Source organism: Globicephala melas, chromosome 11 (assembly GCF_963455315.2).
Source record: "Globicephala melas chromosome 11, mGloMel1.2, whole genome shotgun sequence".
Classification (NCBI taxonomy): domain Eukaryota; kingdom Metazoa; phylum Chordata; class Mammalia; order Artiodactyla; family Delphinidae; genus Globicephala; species Globicephala melas.
The window spans coordinates 45,754,985-45,770,420 of NC_083324.2; the positions used below are offsets into that span (position 1 = coordinate 45,754,985).

Below are 15,436 nucleotides of genomic sequence, written 5' to 3' on the forward strand. Positions count from 1 at the left end.
CAGACGTATTTAGCAGCCGAAGAAATGACTGCCTTTCTCCTGCCTCCGGGGGCTCAGGGATGGGAAAGCTCAGGAGAGAAACACAAGCTGTGGAAGAGTTTCCCAGATGGTGGGGAGACTTGGGCTGGGGCAGAGGAGGCACCCCGTGCAGAGATAGGTCTGATTTGATCAGATCCAGGGGGAACCTGCAAATGTTGGCTGATGTGATGAGGCCGTGACACATACAGACAGGCCACAGGGCTTGGGTTCATCCTCCCCAGGCCTCCATCCTGGGCCCTCCTCTTCGTAACCCAAGGCTGGACCCTGTCATGCACCCCCTCAGGGCTCCCATTCTTGCCTCTGGCTCACGTGCTGGCTTTGACCTTGATTCGAACAATGAAAGGCTCTGGGATTGGCTTGTCCAGCTCCCGCATTGTTTTCAGACAGAGAAAGAAGGTAGGAAAGGGCCTTTTCTTGGTCCTCAGCAAGCTTGCTTTTTGTTTCTGTGTGACCTTATTTCCCCGAAGGATTTGAAAGCCTCAAGGGGTTCTTTCGAGGGTGGGTCAGGCCCTGGAAGGACCTCACTGCCACCTCTTTGTCCCAGATGGAGACCAGAAAGAGTCAGCCTGAGAGCGAGGTCAGTGTGGGGCTGTGTGGGTGGCGGCATTGCTGGTCACTGGTCACGCCCACAGGCTGAACTTCGGGCAGATTTGCTTTTTGCTGGGCGGGAGTCAGGCTTGTCAAGATGTTCCACAGCTGGGAGCACTTAGGTCAGACCAAGGTGGAGCTTCCGGGGAGGGTGGCCCGAGTCTGGCCAGAGCTGATGGGCAGAGCAAGCCCCAAATCCAAGGAGATTCTCCTAAGTCTGCCCAGAACAGAAGGAAAAACAACTCAAGAGATGGAGGAGTAAAGGAAGGCAAGAGTGAGTGGTACAAAGGGATGGGAAGGAAGTTCTGGTTCTGTTGCCCCAGGGGGAGGCAGGAGGGGGTGTTTAAGGAAGCTGCAGATAGATCCCATCACTGCCCCTTCATCTGTACCGGTGGCTGCATATCAGAATCACGGGGCAGCTTTGGAAAACTACAGATTCCCAGGCTCTGCCCTCTGCCACCCCGGATTTGGCACTGGTACGCTGCATAGTCTCCCCAGGCGATCCTAACATGAAGCCAGAATTGAAAATGGTCAGGTGCAGGCCAAGGCTCCTGAAACTTCCATTGCATACTGATCAACCAAGGTCTCATCAAAGTGCAGATCCTGACTTAGCAGATGTGGGTGAAGACCTGGGAATCTGCATTTCCACCAAGCTCCAAGGTGATGATGTTGCTGCTGCTGCTGGTGTGGGGACCACTCTGAGAAGCTCGACTGTAAGCTAGACACCTGGGACAAAACCCAAGGAGCCCCAACACCAGAGGTGGACACAGAGGCTGGGAGAGGCCACGTAACTCAGGAAAGGGCCAGCCACCAGCTTCTTGACGGGGAAGGGCAGCACAGCCGGACCTCACACACAGTAGCTTATTTTTTGCTGCTGAAAGCCTCCAGGTTTCCGAGCAGAGTATTGAGATGAAGGAAGAACTTCTCTGGGAATGCTGAGCCACAAGTGGTCCCTTTATGGCTCAGAAAAGTCCTTTGGACACTCACGCAGAGACAGAGGGGATGAGATTCAAACACCCAAGTTGTTCCCTTGTGGACCCCTCCCATCTGCTTCAACCAGGACCAGGGATAGAGCAGGGGAGGGAGGGAGGCAGGGCCTTCAGCCCAGAATGCTCTAGGAAGGGACACTGTGGAGCCTGAGTGTGGCGAGTCCTCCCTGTGAAATAAGGAAGGTTGAAGACCCGGATACAGAGTCAGTCACTGTCAAAGGTCATGACTCTAGAACAGGCCAATTCTCCAGGGAGCCTCAAACCCTGGCAGCTCTGGGGCCCTGCCCATCCTACTCCTCCCAATTGGCCAGTCTCTCTCTCCTGGGTGCCTGGGGCATATGCTGAGGATGGTTGGCAGACACCCCAGCTGACAAGTCTGGCCACATCCTAGGAGCTGGCCAAGGCTCGGACGGGGCCCTCACGGCCGTAGTCTCAGCAAATTGGGGAGCAAGTGGCTTCACTCCCCCAACGTGGGGCTCAGCAACCCCACCCTCCCTGCGGGTCCCCCATCCAAGCATCTTTGGCCATGTTGGGAGGACTGTGTTGGTCCTGGTATTTTTCCTGTTTGTCCTCAGGTAGAGGTGATAAAAATGCCCCTAAGAAACTTCCTGTGAACAAAGTTATATTCTAAGGCTTTGGGAAGAAAGAAAAGGGGTAAAGAGGAAAGAAAGAGAGATACAGGAAAAAGAAAAAGGGCTGGAGCTTTGTAACAGGCATGCCATCTGTTTGCAATAGGAATGTCAATAACAGAGCTCTTCTGAATAGCTGTGTGTTGTTATTCTAGCTAAAATTAATCACCTGGGTGACAAAAGTGATGCGGACGAACAGCAGCCCGCCGAGCAAACCTGGGAGCTCACGATCCATCAGGCTGGGAGGACTGAGTTAGTACATGTGAAACCCCGAGAACTGGCCCCGGCCCACTGTGAGTAAACATACCCTCTCAGTGTACAGCTCGGAGATGAAACAGGCTCCTCCTGGTTTTCTTCTCTTCCATCACCTGTCCCTGTGGTCACAGCCTATCCTGCCCTTCCTGGGTGGGCAGGGGCCATGTCTCTGAGCCCTGGTCCTCCTTGCCTTCCACCCTGAGCTGAGTTCACTCTCCTTGCCCCCAGCCACCTTCGCCAAGCCAGGAGAGTCCCCAGCCTGCTGTCCCCCTGCCCCAGGATCCAGACGTGGACGCTGCTCTGCCCTCTGACTGTGACCTGTGACTCAGTTAGTTATGTGACCTGTGTCTCAGTGTCCTCCTCTGTAAATGGAGGTGAAGCACCACCTTGCAAGGGTGATCTAAGGTATAGTGTCAGGCACCTGAGTGTTATATAATCCTCTGCTACTTTTATTAATAATAGTGTTATCGTCATGGAAGTTTTCTTAGCTTCTCCAGGGACCAGCTTCTCACCGTTGTTGCTGCCTACATGGCTGACGTGGTCTAGCACGTATTCATTCATCAAATTCCTCAAATATTTACCGAGTGCTGACTGTGTGCTGCACCCTTGGGACATAACGATGTTAGAGATGTCCAGTGGTCCTTTTTTATTGAAGTATAGTTGATTTACAATGTTGCATTGGTTTCAGGTATATAGTGACTCCGTAGTTTTACAGATTATACTCCATTAAAAGTTATGACAAGATAATGGCTATAATTCCCATCAATATATCCTTGATGCTTATCATTTATACATAGTAGTTTGTATCTGTTAATCCCATACCCCTGACTTTCCCCATCCCCTCCCCTGTCCAGTGGTTTCTTTAATCCATTTCTTTGGGATCCTATTGTCTCCACTTGGTGGTATTGATGCTAGAGTACCATCTACCGCTTTGGGGGCACTTACCCTGTAATTTATATGCACATTTCCTCAGTTAGATCCTTACACAACCCTGGACGCTGAACTCTGCTCCCTTCATTTTCAGCTAAGGACATTGAGGCACAGGGAGGTCAGGTAACCTGCCCACACTCCCACAGTGAGGGCGGCGGCACTGGGCTTTGAACAGAGGCCTGTTTTTACCCTAAGCTCTCCACCATGCTCTGGGAGGCTTTGCTTTGTGGAGCCCACCTCCCTGTTCTGGGGGGCCGCCTTCCCTGGGCACGGTGAGACCCTCCCTCAGTTCTTTCCCCGAGAAACTGAAAATCCTTCTGCAGCTTTTAGTCTCAGCCACCAGAAAAACTTCCTGCAACTGGGAGTATCGGCAGTCAGCTCTTTCCGTGGGGCTGTGTGCACTCAGATTTTCTTTGGAGGTGCTGCGTGGAAAATATTAGCCCGTGAACTAAACAACTGTTCAGAGATGCCATTCAAAGAGGCATAAGCATTCCAGGAATTGTTGAGTGTGAAAATGGCACACAAGGGTCCAGGTTCCAGGCACAGACTTGGGGACAAAGCAAAGGCCATGTGTGTCCTTGAGCCCACAGATAGCTGTTCTGGGAGCGGGTCATCTGGGAGAATCTCATGACAAACGAAGCCAGAAGATGTTCCTTTTCTGATTTTAGATCCGCTCGGGCGCAGAGGGAGAGCATGGGCGGCTGGCCTGGGACCCACCATGTCAGCTCTACCAACCAGGAGAGGCCCCTGCTCACCCTTGAAAATGCACTTGCCTTCGTCACGTACAGAAGGCCCAGACCTACCATCCCTTCCCATTGCTTCTCTTCAGCCCACCGGCCCACACACAATGATCTGAAGTTCTAGCATGCCCTGCACAGTGCAAGGGCCTGTGGGGGACACAGGAGGTCCAGTGTGGGAGCCCACAGCCTACAAGGGAAACTGGTTCTTTTGTCCATTCTTTTTGTCCTTTGCATCCTGGACTTGCAGAATTTTGCAAACTGTAACCACAGTGTTAAAAACATTGCCTGCCTTTTAACCCAGCGATTCCAATGTCAGGAATTTAGCTTTAGGAATCAAGCACGTGAACCAATTTAGCTACAAGAAGGTTTAGACCATTTTTATTTTAATTATTTATTTGTTTTTAATAGTAGCCAAGGATTGGAAACAAGCCAGATGACCGACAATAGGAGGTTGGTTACCAAAAGATGGGTATACCACACAGTGGAGTGATATTTGGCCATTAAAATGATTTTGTAAAAGTATGTTTACTGAGGGCTTCCCTGGTGGCGCAGTGGTTGGGAGTCCGCCTGCCGATGCAGGGGACATGGGTTCGTGCCCCGGTCCGGGTGAGCCATGGCCGCTGAGCCTGCGTGTCCAGAGCCTGTGCTCTGCAACGGGAGAGTCCACAGCAGTGACAGGCCCGCATACCGCAAAAAAAAAAAAAAAAAAAAAAGTATATTTACTGAAAGCAGAGTCCAGATATATTATCAAGTGAAAGGAGCAGTTGTAAAATATGCTATGATCGCATGGCATGATCCTGTGTGTGTGTGTGTGTGTGTGTGTGTGTGTGTGCGCGCACGCACACTCCTCTCTCTGCACAGTAGTGTCTACACATGCCATGATGTTTGGTGTTTCATCATCCTGACGAGAACTGTGCAGGGCCCCCTTGCTCACCACTAGAAGAGTGAATCCCCACTTCCAAGGGGTCTAAAGGGGCCTTTTGTCTTTCAGAAGGTGTGCTGGTGGGGGACTGGGGGTGGGGATAGCTTATTTCCCCAAGACGCTTCCATCCAAGTGGAGGCAGCGCCCCTGGTATGACACCCCTGCACTCTCTCCATCCCTCCAGCTACCCCATCCTTGTCACCCTCCCTGGAGGGAGGGGCTTAATCAGATTGTGAGTTTGGGAGGAGAAGCTGGGTGGGAATCGCCCAAACCCTCTTGGGTCTGCTCTCCCATGTGGTAAATCTCACAGGACAGACCTCTTGGTTATGATGCGGTGAGTGAGATGCCTTATTCTGGGATTCAGTATTTGGAAGGACGTGTAGCCAGTACACACCTCTCCAACATCAGTCTTCTCTGTATCAGTGACCTTCTCGTCTCCATCTGCCTTACTATACCTTTGTTTATTTCTCAATTGGATCAGGACTCAAGTGAGGAAGTAAGAAAGGGAGTGCTATTCTCTGGGCCTCCCTCAAACACCTCAACATTCTGGGCCCCTTTTTCAAAACAAGCAATACTATACTGTAAGAAAGGGAGTGAAAGCAACTCCCCCATCTCACATTTCAGTTCCATCTTCAAATACATCAAGACGCCCTCTCACCTCACCACCTCCCTTATCCTGCTGGTCCAGATAACTAGCATCTCTCTCTTGGATTATTGCAATAGCCTCATCACAGGTCCCTTGCTCCTACCTTTGCCCGCCTGTAGTTTATCCTCAATGTTCAGTCAGACTGTGTAACTAACTGCTCTGCTTGAATCTCCTAGTAGTGTCCCATCACTAATCAGAGGACAGCCCGATCCTTTCGCTGGCCCTCAAGGCCCTGCACGTTCAGGCTCCGTGACCTCCCTATCTCATCTTCTACACCCCATCTACGCTGACACTCTCTTCCAGTCACACTGACCTCCCTGTTGTTCCCAGCATATACCTGGCACACTCCTGCCCCAGGGCTTTTGCACGTGCTGTTCCCTCTGCTGGAACACACTTCCCTATGGTCTCCAGATGGCTCAGTTCTTTGTCTCCTTCAGGCTGTTGCTTTCAGACTTTCCCTGATCACCCCATTTAAAATTTCAGCCTGCCTAACACTCCCAAAGCCCTTTCCCTGCTGTGATATTTTCATGGCGTTTATCCCCAGCTGTCGTACTATTTTTCTTGTTTGTTTATCGTCTGTCTCCCCCGATTAGAATGTCAGCTGGACAAGGGCAGAGACGTTTGTTCTCTCACTGCTATTTCCCCCGCACCTGGAAGAGTGTCTGGCACATCGTAAGCATTCAGTTAATATCTGTTGAATGAGTGAATGGATCTAAAAGGTGGGTGACTGACATAGTTTTAATTTATGGGAAAAATAAAAGAAGTCTGATCTACTATGCACCAAAATGTCATGGAGAAATTCACAGCAAGTACACACAGACACAAAATGAGGCTTCCTCAACATTAAAACATTATAGTGGTTTTCTCTGGGTGGGGGGCTGCAGGTAAGTCTCTCTCTCTATCATCCTCTCTCTCCAACCACTACTTCTAATAATCTACAGTAAATATATTGTTTGTGGAATGAAGTAGAAGTAGAGGATTAGTTGTTGTTGTTGTTTTTAAGTAGTGCTTGCTGTAAATGATAAGGGGCTCAGAGGCAAAGATTGTGTGTAGACATGTGGGCATTTCTTTGTCCCTCAAATAGAGACTTTCCATAGCCTTAGATGCTCCACCTCTTGCAGGATGGCTAGTTCTCTACTCATCAGGTGCTCTTTTTCTCCCCCCCACTTATTATTTATTTATTTATTTTTAATTTTTTTTAAAAAATTTTTTTGGCTGCATTGGGTCTTCGTTGCTGCATACGGGCTTTCTCTCTAGTTGTGGCAAGCGGGGGCTACTCTTTGTTATGGTGTGTGGGCTTCTCATTGCGGTGGCCTCTCCTGCTGCGGAGCACAGGCTCTAGGCATGCGGGCTTCAGTAATTGCGGTGCGTGAGCTCAGTTGTGTCTCATGGGCTCTAGAGCACAGGCTCAGTAGTTGTGGCGCATGGGCTTAGTTGCTCCGCAGCATGTGGGATCTTCCCGGATCAGAGATCGAACCCGTGTCCCCTGCATTGGCAGGCGGATTCTTAACCACTGCACCACCAGGAAGTCCCTCATCAGGTGTTCTTTATGTGCACCAACTACATAGCCTCTGGCTGTACATGAGAAAGAGGCCCCAGGGTGTTTGGACTAGTGCAGTAGTCAAGCTGCTGTCACCAAGAAAGGAAGATACATAAACACTCGGACAGCCAATGGATGCCTCGCTTGGCATTCATGAGTAAACAAGCATAAATTTCACTGGGCTCTGTGGCTGACAAAGCATTTTCATATACATCATGTTACTTGGATCTTTCCAGTAGCTTTGTATGTTACCTGTCATTTCCTTCCCCAAGGAGGCTTAGAGAGTTTAAGTATTTTGTCCAAGATACCACAGCTGGTTTCTCCCACAAACAGCCAGGAAGTAACAAACAGGAGTATGGTCTGTGGACTTTCCTAAAAGGAGTAGCGTTTGGGATGAGCCAATTATAGCTAAACCCCTGGATTTCTTAGAGGAAACTGAGATGGAGAAGCACAGTAGGATATGTCTAGGAAAGGAGAGGCAACAACCCTGTTATCCTAGCAGTATGGGAGTGCCTCTTGGGCAGGGGAACTACCTTTGTTTGGAAAAAAGACCTTAATAAATACTTGGGGTAGAATGTGAGGTCTTGAAGTTGAAGCCACTCTGCCATACCAAAAAAAAAAAAAAAAAAAAATGTGGGAGGCATTTCTTTAACTACTAGGAGAGTCTGGGAGAGAATAAAGGAAAGAAGAAGGAGCAGGGGAAAGGGCAAGATGGAGAGAGGTGGGAGAGAGCAGGGAAGTGTCAGTGTGCGGTGGCCAGAGGCCACTTGGGGATCAGAGATGCTCTCTTGTTGGATTTTGAACTTGTGTTTCTGTGACAGAAATCTGTTCTCATTCTCCCCTTCTAGTCCTTTCACTACTGAAATAGTTGGCAAATTCTGCTCAGCTCACAGATATTTTGTGTGAGAGAGAATCTTGATATATTTGACAAGAGTTGCGGCATGTAACAGCACAAAATAAGGACCACACACATAGAAGCAAACGTCAGGGCAGGGCATGGGAAGACAGAAGAAGCCATGAGCACGTGAGCCCCCTAAGGATGTGCAGAAATCTTGGGGGGTGGCTCTAGGTTTCTAAAGGTCATGAATCTGATGGCTCAAGCCAGCTTTACCTGGATCTCCACCAGGTGGGGGGAGGTAGCTAATAATCTGGGTTACATTCAAAAGGAAAATATTAGGGTTACATTTAGTGGAAATTTATTTTTTCCTCTAATCAGTTTCCCTTGCTTGAGTCAAAAAGCAAGAATAAATAAGTGGAAAGGACAACAAACTTTTCCTGCCCCATTTCCTGCCTTTCTTGGGAACAAGGCTTAATGGACCATTTTTCTTTTACTAGACAATGTCACGTGATTAGTCATACAGAAGGTTTATTTACCAGGGCAGATTTTCAGATTCCAAAGAACTTGAAAAATGCTGCACAAATAAGTAGCATTAGGGTTTATCCATCACTCCCCTGTGAGTTTGGTCACCATGGGTCAGTCTCCCTGTTTGCCCGTTTGTTCCCATAGATTGGCCACTGCCAGCACTGGACATAAGCTGGTATTTTCCACTGTAAACCTTTTCTTCCTCCTAGGATTGGGCTCAGGCATGAGACTATGCACAGCTCTGACCATATCAGAAGGAACACAAGGTCCAGCCTTTTATATGGAGCATTCCCAGGAGGCAAACCAAGAGGCATTCTCCCCTCTCCTTTCTCATTTCACCCGTCCTTGTTGTCACTCCTCTCCAAGGAGCCTGCAAGAAGGGCCTGTGCCCAGAACAGTCAGGATTTCTACTTCAAGACGTGCCCTGGGACCATAGTAGGGACATGGCTTTACACCTTTCCAAATGCGGTCACAGCCATCATCTGACGCCACCCTACAACTGGGATAAGAAACCACTTTCTCCGAGTCTCGTTCCCCATCCTGTAGGGCAGGATCCTGAGGCATCTCAGGGTGGGGATGCTTGGAGGTGAAGACACTGGGGAAGCCGACCTGCCACGTTGGCCAATGACACCTGCTTTACTTGCACCATAATCGGCGCATCAGAAGAGCAGCCTCAGGCAGGTGCCCAAAATTGGGGGAATTTCTCTCAAAGAGGATCACCCTCTGACCAACCAATATAATATCTATCTATCTCCACTCTTCTTCGAAACTGCATTTCTCAGCACAAACCCACAAACTGGCAGGTGAGTTTGACCATCTGTCTCTAGGGATCTAGATTCCCATTCATCAGTCCCCCAAAGCCTCATTCAATTATTTCAATCTTAAAAAGCATTTGAATGTCCATCCATGCATTAATTCATTCGGCATTGAATTGCCTGATATTATGAGGCACGTGGTGGAGCTGGTGGGCTGGGGACTGAGGAGAGGGCTGTGCTGCCCACCAGAGGCTTAGGGGCTTGTAGAGGGTGGAGGACATTGAACAAGCCTGTGGGGGCGGGGACACGGGAGGAGCTCTGACAGCTGTAGGAGCGGGTCTGCATGTGTGAGCGAGGGGCTTCCGGAGGGCAGGGTGTCCTCCCTGCTGTGTGCCCCTCCTCCCTCTGTCCCTCTCTGCTTCTCTCTGTGCCCATCTCCCTTCTTGTTCCCTTTTCCCTTCCTCCTCTGTCACCCAGTGACCATTTGTCCCCTTGCTCCAATCTCCCCACTTCACACAAAAAATGTTGTCCCTCCTCTGATTCTCTTTTCTCAGCCTGCCCCCATCTTTCCCACACATCAGCCAGTCCCTCCAAACCAATAGAAATTCTCCCCAATCAGAGGCAAGGAGGAAGCATCCATCCCAAAAAGGCAAGGAACAGAACCAGCGTGGAGAACCAGAATCATGTCAGACATTTCCCAGTGGAGAGGAGAAGGCCATAGATCATAATAAAAATGTTGCTCGCTGCCATGACAACCGCAGCCATTCAGCCACGGTACCAAGGGTTTGGAGGCAACAAAATCAATTGCATGTTTATTTCCCCAGCATGACCAGTATCCCTAAGGAAGAGGAAGCCAAGAAGGAGATGCCTTAGTCCTCTGCCTGTCACCTGCCAGAGAACCAGGATGCTTGGTGGGGCTGGCCTTCCTTTCTCCAAACTGCCATCAGTTGTGACATCACTGTCAGCTGTGCCCGGTGTCTTAACTTTTCATCTGTATCAATCAGCATTGAGAGTCCGCTGGGTGCCCAGGTGGAGAGGCTCGGCCCCAGGCTAGTGTGAGTAGCCCCTGTCTCGAGGCACAGACAGAGCCACAGCCAGCATCGATGGGGTGGCCACAGGCCAGAGGGCTCAGTGCCAAAAAGTTACCCAGATTATGTTTGCGGACGGGAAGGTGGGAGGTGGAGCCCCACATAACAAAACAGGAAGCAGCATCATTATTAAGAATAAAGCCTAAACTCAACAATGGGAAACAGAATAATCAATAGAGCCCCTTTCCCGGCTGCAGCCCACATCACACAGCTGAAGATTTAAAGGGCCAGTTAAGAAAAGGCCATGAGGGGATCATTGAGCATTTCTGTCCCAGGTCATTTATGAATATGGACACGAATGTCCTCAAGCTGCGTTGTGAGCCAAGCCGGCCACAGAGTCAGAGGCAGGCTGTTCCTGAGGGAGTGGTGACGCCCTCTCCAGAGAAGCTGTCACCTGCTCTGAGACTGTCAGCAGGTCCAGCAGTACATGAGGGCCCTGGATATCTGATCTCTAATTGCTTCTGCACTGTTAGGATGACAGAGGAGGCTGAAGGGTGACTGGGCATTCTCCCCACACCGTATTCCTTCCCACCTCCCCAGGCATCATGCGGCTTTCAAGGGTCTCTGTGCTAACATAATATTGCCAAGTGCCAGGCATCTCAAATTGTGTGAGATGTTAGCAGAAGTATAAAAAATATTGACTGCCATAAGGAAGCTCCTTTAAGAGACTCCATCTGTGCTGGGCATTGGGGAAGGGGGAAGGAGGCAGTGGAGATAGATCGCACTGCCGCTGCCCATTCTATTAAATATGACGCCTGATTCAGAGCCACACAGGCATTTGTGAATCCCATTCCTCTGTTGGCTAAATGGAGCTCGATTTGTATGTGGATCAAAGAAAAGCTACTTATCCCTACTGGATATCTCCTTCTAACTCACTGGCATTGTTCAGCAGGGAAAGGTGAAACAAAGGCTGAATTTATTCACAGACAGGAGCTTCAAAGCCCCAACATCAAGGAAATAGCTCAAAACTTCAAAAAAAACAGCTCTGACCTAAGTTCTCCAACATTTTATATTTTCAAAAATCACAAGAAACAGATGAGCTATCCAAAAAGAGCAAATTTCACTTCAATTTCCATTTAAATGCCTCAAAGCAAAAAAAATCCAAGAGTTCTGTCTCTTTTTGCACTGCTGTCAGCCAGGCTGGGAGCCCCTCATATTCTTTTCTCTTATTTTTCCACCTTGTGGTGAAGGTCTACTTTCCAAACTGGTGAGAGCTGAGGTTAATCAATATGACAGTTGCTCAATGCTCCAGCATAAGAAAAGTCGAACATTTACATCCAAACACCTCAGATTTACCACACCACCACATGGATCCACAAACAAACAAAACAAAACAAAAACTGGCTTTAAAACAAATGCCATTAGAAAACAGTTTCTTTAAGAGTTATACATACGCCTATTATACGTTCTATCCCTAATTACTTATCCAAGAAAAAAGAAGGCACGTGTCTATATAAAGACTTTTACATAAATGTTCATAAGAGCTTTGTTTGTAATAGCTAAAATTGAAACAATCAAAATGTCCATCAATAATGAATAAGTAAATATGGTATAAACAAAATAACCAAACAGATTGTGGTATATCCATACAATGGAATACTACTCAGCAATGAAAAAGGGAGAAACTAGTGATACAACCAACAAGGTGCATGAATCAAAATAATTATGCTGATTGAAAGGAGCCAGACAAAAAGGAATTTATATAAAACTTTAGAACATGCAAACTAATCTGTCATGACTAAAAGCAGATCAGTGGTTGTCTGGGAGGAAGGGTCCAGGGAACCAGAAGGACAGATTGCAAAAGGGGCAAGAAGAACCTTTTGGAGTGATGGATATGTCCATTGTCTTGAATGTGGTGATAGTTTCATGTGTATACATCAAGACTTGTCCATTTTATACTTTAAATGTATAGATATATATAATGCTTCAATAAAGCTGTTTAAAAAGTCAAAGAAAACACATGCCATGATGCAGTAACAGGGACTAGATATATACCCCTCCTTAAACAACTAGAAAACCAGAAAAAATATATGAGACAACAATTTCAACATTGGACAACAGTCAAGGTGAAAGAAAATAAGCAAGATGGGTCTTGCAGTGGCACCAGCTCACTGTCTAGAGAGAACCCAGATGGTGGGCTTGCGGACTTGAGGAGACAGAGTTCAGAGTTGTGGGAGACCAAGGAAGTTCACGTTTTCAGGGCAGAATGCCAGAGTGAAGGGAGTTCTACACACAGAGAAAAACTCCAGACATTGTCAGGTTAGAAACCTTGTCTTTGATATCTGATCATCACCTGCATGTGAAAAAGTTTCTTGAGGCAGAAAAAAGAGCCCCATAAAAGGAGCAGCTGGAACAATTCCTGGAGTTCTTACAGGGCTAGAAAACGTTGGTATTTTCATCAGCCGAAGTGCAGACCCTGTAACGCATGGGTTGTGTTCCAGAAGGGTATTGCCTTAATCATAGGGCTAAATTAGTCCTAGACTAAAGCATAAGAAAGCATAGCATAGCATAACAAAGTTTAAAAGCAAGCCCTGAAAAGATTAAACTGTTTCCAAGTAACTGTGTGCCAGGGCAAAGTCCAACACTCTCTCAAGGAATAAAACAAAATCTGATACCTAATACTGTTACCTAGCATCGAATAGAAAATTACCAGGCGTGCAAAACAGCAGGAAAATATGACTTATAACTGGGAGTAAAATAAAACAGAAATATGCCCAGAAATGGCAGAGATGATGGAACTAGCAGGCAAGGATATTAAAATTGCTGTGATAAATCTTATAAATATATTCAAGGATGTTAAAGGAAAACACAAACTCAATTATGAGAGAAATAGAAGACATAAAAAAAAAACCCCAAATGGAACATCTGGAGGTGGAAAATACAATAGCTGAAAAACAAATAAATTGTGAACAAAAATCATCATCTCATTGTTAGTGGAACTCACTTTCAGGCTGTCAAGTGATAACTGAATCATCACTTCTTTGGAGATGCCTCCCTGGTTGAAACAAACTCAGTATTCTGTGTTCACACAGTGCTTCAACCTCCTCTTCAAAGTACTTGCCATGGTTGTAATATTTCCATTATTTGTGAGGCTACCCAATGTTTGTCTTCCCTACGCTGTAAGGTTCATGAGAGCAGAAGCATGTCTTTGCTTACCTGTTCACCAGTGCCCAGAACAGTGCCAGGCTTCAAGAAAGCCCTCAATAAATATATTATGAATGAATGAATGAACTGCTGTCATCAGCTTTGCACTGGATTCATTCAGCAGCTCTTATTTAAAGCATCACCTCTGACTGTCTTGATCAGTGTAGTGACCCAGGTTGACCACGGGCTGCGATTCTCACACGGCTTCGTAAAATGGGCTTCCTGCAGGCACTGTTTAGTGTGAACAGATGATTCACTGAGTGACCTGGGGTGAGTTACTTAATGTTGCTGACCTTTGTTTTCCTCAGCTATTGAATGAGCATGTTGAAACAGATGATCTCTAAGAACTCTCTCAGCTCTGATGTTCCAGGATGCTGTTACGGTCCAGTCTCCAAAAACGCTCTTCCTCCCTACAGGGTCCTCACCTACGAGTCCCCGTGCCCTTGAATATGCTCTCCCTGCCTTGAATCAGGACTCCCTGTGTGATCAGTAGCGTAGGTGGCAGAGAACAGTGTGTGACTTCTGAAGCAAAGTCATAAAGGGCATTGTGGCTTCTGCTTTGGTCTCTTGGATCCCCAGCCGCCATGTCATGAGAACACTCGAGCAGCGCCTCAGGAGAGGTCCTCATGGAGAGGAACTAAGGCCTCCTGCCAGCAACCGTGTGAACAAACCATCTTGGAGTCAGATCCCCCAGCTCCAGTCAGACCTTCATCTGACTGCAGCCCAGCCAACATCTGACCTTAACTTCATGAGAGATTGGAGCCCCACCCACCCAGCCAGGCTGCTCCCGAGTTCCTGACCCACAGAGGCTGTGACAGATACTAATTGTTTACTGTTGGGTTTGGTTTTTTTTTTTTCCCGAGGGGATAAACATTTGCCATTTATTTATCTGACAAAAGGCTCTTATCTAGGATATGTAACTCATGGCCTTAAATTGATAAAAATACCAGCAATCCAGCAGGAAAAAATGGGCAGAAGATTCGACCACGCATTTCACAAAAAAGATATCCAAATGGGAATAAGTATATGAAAAGGTGCTTCACGTTGCCACCCGTGAGGAAAAGGCAAGGCAAAACCACAATGAGATGCCGCCACACACACACAACAATGGCTAAAATCAAAACCCTGACAATGCATACTGTTGTTTCAGACCTCTCAGTTTTGCGGTGATTTGTTACGCAGCAGTAGATGACTAGTACACTGGTACTGAAAGCTGTCCCTCCTTCACTCTCTCATTACTTCTGCTGTGAAGAAAACCCTAACTCACTGCATAAGTGAAATCTCCAAAACGGACATCTTTCCCAGTTTGGAGACCAAGTTGGGGGCCTGGAATCTTGATCAAAAGTCTCAAGGAATACAGAAGCCCCTCTTTTCTTCATTTGTCCCCCGCAGATCTGATGCCACCCTGTCTTCACTAAACTCACCCCCCCTACTCTTTTCCTTCTTTTTTTCACCAGCCATTTTTTACTCAGTTTCAACAATTTCACTCCCACTCTGCATATGATTTTCTGGGTGACCGTGGGATACAGGTCCTGCTATCCTGAATGACTTTCCTAAGTTCCGTAATCAGTTTTGAATGTCCTCACAGTACGTGTGGGCACATAGCAGGTGTTGAACAAGTATTATTATTTACTGCCGTGGTCCAGAAAGCTGACCCTGAGCAAGGATTAAGGTTCTAATGACTTGGTTAGAAGGTGCAAACCCAGGGCGATGGAGGTGGAAACAAGGAAGTGAGACAAGGAGTCACGTGATGCCATGTACCATGTCACCCTGGTGGCCTTGTTTCACCGTGAACTCCCCTGAGCAGT

The 15,436-nt window shown here is 47.6% G+C and overlaps 1 protein-coding gene across 2 annotated transcripts in view; it reads left to right on the top strand.

The window, feature by feature from the left end:
* SNRK (SNF related kinase) overlaps nt 1-15,436 on the top strand; it is a 163,467-nt gene that overhangs the window by 3,482 nt on the left and 144,549 nt on the right. For both annotated transcript variants that reach the window (XM_060307855.2, XM_060307857.2), the window contains 3 exons: nt 2,401-2,538; nt 8,851-9,444; nt 10,221-10,451. The gene's annotated coding sequence lies outside the window, so the exon portion shown is untranslated. The remainder of the gene's footprint in view (nt 1-2,400; nt 2,539-8,850; nt 9,445-10,220; nt 10,452-15,436) is intronic.